The following is a 3,584-nucleotide window of genomic DNA, read 5'->3' as shown; positions in this document are numbered from 1 at the left end:
CATGATAGGTGTCACACTATGCTTGAACTAGGTGATTAAGTTGGTGATAGTTGATTCCATTTGAAAAGTTTGAATTTGAAATAGTACATGTGTAGGCGTGGGAGAGTTTTTGGAGGAATAGGACGAGACTTTGACTACTTATAGTTGTAAATGAGTATGTATGAAATTAAGTGAGTGTTTGTAGCACTTTGAATGAGTAAAAAGGGGGCTGGCCAAAAATATATAGTGGAGGGAAAGTTTGAAATTTAAAAACTAGTTGAATGGTGGAGGTGAAAATTAAGGAAAAGAGTTGGGTTTGAAGCCTATAAATAGAGCCTTTCACCACTTCATTTATCACCCTCAAAACAAAGTTTTCAAGCCTCTCAATTTTCAAAATCCATACCTCCCAAAAGCTCTCATATTTTTGCCCCATAAAGACATCATAGCCGAACCACTATAGCCTTTATAGTGCTCGGGAATTCTTTTTCTTCTATTTTCTCTTTAAAGCCTTAAAACACTATAGCCATTATAAACCCTATAGCAGAAATACTAAACCCTATCAAGCCAAAAATATCCCAAGTATCCAAGCTATTGGTGTAGTGTTGGAGACAGGCATTGAAGAAAGGCTCGGAAGTTCGATCTTTTGATTCTAGGTTGAAGGTACGACTTTATATGGTTTAGAGTTATTGGAACTATTGTTTTATCATAGCAAAAGCAATCCCTTTTCTTTTCTTCTTCCACACTCAAGGTAAGAAAAATTAGGTAGTTTAGTTTATGACCTAGTTTGTGATATGTATGACCCTAACATTTCAGGTACAAAAAGAAGATAAGTGTGGCTGGACCTAAGGTGTTCAAAAATGTATGATGGACCTAAGTTGTTGTCTGGTTGGATCAGTTGCCAAAATTATATGACGAACTTATGTCCGGGGCTTAATTGCCACCCCTGTATAAGCACTTATCTTTTTCTTATACATGCCTTGTTATTATGACCTATGATTATGACCTGAGATTATGATTATGACTTATGATGATTATGACCTATGATTACGACCTCTTATGACCTATGGTTAAGATCTAGATTATGTTTATGTTTTAGGGTATTATAAACTTTTGTATGATTTATGATATGTCTGTTATGATTACTTGTTATACGCTTTTGTTTGTATTTTCCTTACTGGGCTTAGAAGCTCATTCCTTATTATGTTGTTGTGCAGAAAATTGAGGATAGAAAGGCCAATGGTGAGTGGGACCTAAGAGCTTAGTGATGTATTCGCGGGGACCATATAGTTGAGGAATGATCAACGAGCCTATGACTTTATTTACAAAGTATTTTCTTTTAAGTTTTCTTTTTGTTCAAATGTTGCTCAGTTCATTTTGTTAAAAATTGTATTTTATTTTTGTAAGGACATAGGAACCCTTTGCTTATTATGATATTCTTAAATAAATGAGTAGTATTTATGTTTATGATCCAACACTGTGATCTTGATAATATTATGAGAAATTAGGGCATTACAAGTGGTACCAGAGCCACGACTATATTGGTCCTGAACGTTCTCACGAAATACACACAACAGCTACAAATGACAAACTCGTTACCAAGTAAGTATACTCACTCATTTTTTAAATATGTTTGTAATATTTCTCTTGTATTATTTTAAGAATTTAGCACAATGGACCCAAGTGTTGTTAGAAAAGTTTAGGCGATAAGAATAATAACTGACCCTGATGGTGAGAATGATTTCGAAAAGATGTTTCTTAGAATTAACCAAATTCACAAGGAGATAGAAAAGATTATCGGTAGTCATACAACCCTGTTAAAATCACATGAAAAGTTCATAGTTCTCACGCACTCAGCCAAATTACCGCCAGTAGAACAAAGTTTAAAGATAGCATGGAACAAAGTTTTATTTGATCATGATATACCTGTGAAGATAAATACGACATATTTATTGATAGGTTTACATGAAATTTTAGAATATTCGAAGATGTCATATTGCCAAATGGAGAAATAGGAGAAACGGTTCATTAGTTAGCAGACAACCTTAGGGAATGATTTCTTAGTCATGTTCCTTTCTCTTCAAGATTTATCTACACCCAAGAGGACTATGAGGACTTCACTCAGGACATGCTAGAAGAAGGATCCGATGTGGAAGATTAGATGAATATAAGAACACATCGTTAAGTTTTATTTTATGTTATTTTTTAGAAATTTTTTCACTAGTTTGTAAATAATTTATTATTTTAAAACATGTTATTTTCTTTTATTATCATTGTTTAGTAAATTTTACGACATTTGGATTCAATTGAAAGTGCAAAGTTTAAATTCCTCTCTTATGGGTTAGCCCATTTGTGAAGGCCCATTTGTTTTGCATTATTAGATTGGACCTAATTAAAATGAATAACAATTAACAAAGCAAGGGTTCAAATTCCTGTCTTTTGGGTTCAAGTGGAAGTTAGGGGGCCTTAGTAGTGGGTACGATATACTGAACCCATGCCTCCTCCATGGAAGATTCAATTGTTAAGGCCCATTTACCCAAGTTGGGCTTAATTATAATAGGGTAGTTTTTAGTAGATAGATGGACCTAATAGACAGTAGTAAAATAGGCTAAGTTATAAATTCTGTTTGTTTTGTTTGTCTTAGCTTTTATAATTTTCTTTTTTGGGGAAACATAAAAGAAATATGGAGCAGGAACCAAGAAGATTCGAAAGACTAAATGGCTAAGAAAGTGGATAAGGAAAAGGCTGAGGAAGGGGAAGAGGACGAGGAAGAAGAGTAGCCGCCACCCCTATATATGAAGAATTTCCAAACATGCCAGCAACCTCGAGAGTGCTAGAAGCACCTAATGTAGCGAAAGAACGGACAGCTGCTGTCGCTCGAGAAAACTTGGAAAGAGAGAATGCCCATCTTAGGGCACAACTAAGGAGGAAAGAAGAAGAGTTCCAAATAAACTAAGGACAACAACAACAAGTGGCGCAACAAGTCAATCCCTTAGCACAACTATTTCAGTTGGCAGAACCTCACTACGAGGCATTATATGAACGCTTCAGGAAGAAGCAACCATCGAAGTTCGATGGCGGATTAGACCCAATAGAAGCAGAAGAGTGGCTTCACTTAGTAAAATCCATTTTAGAGCATATGCGATTGGGGAATGAGGACCGAGTATTGTGCCCTTTGAGTTTACTCAAGAAAGATGCCTGCATCTGGCGGGATATAGTGAAGCAAACCCGAGATGTAAACCTTATGACACGGAACGAGTTTGTCCAGGTGTTCAACCAGAAGTAATACAATCATGCGATTCTAGCCACAATGGTGGACGAATTCATCACGCTTACTCAAGGGAATTCGACTGTGACGGAGTACGCTAGAAAATTTGACCGACTGGCCAAGTTCACAATAGACAACCCAATGAGATGCTAAGAATTCAAAGATTCGTAAAAGGGCTGAAGCTAATGATAGCCTGAGATATGAAGCTAGTTCGGGGAGTAACCACATACGCAGAAACATCAGAAATAGCCTTGGAAGTCAAACAGTCAGAATATAGAATCAAGAAAGAAGGTGCAGCCAGGATGGACGCTAAAAAAAAAATGGAAAGAACGACCACAAA

The sequence above is a fragment of the Humulus lupulus genome, chromosome 1 (assembly GCF_963169125.1).
Source record: "Humulus lupulus chromosome 1, drHumLupu1.1, whole genome shotgun sequence".
In the NCBI taxonomy this organism is placed as follows: domain Eukaryota; kingdom Viridiplantae; phylum Streptophyta; class Magnoliopsida; order Rosales; family Cannabaceae; genus Humulus; species Humulus lupulus.
Note: the sequence above shows the minus strand (reverse complement) of the source record.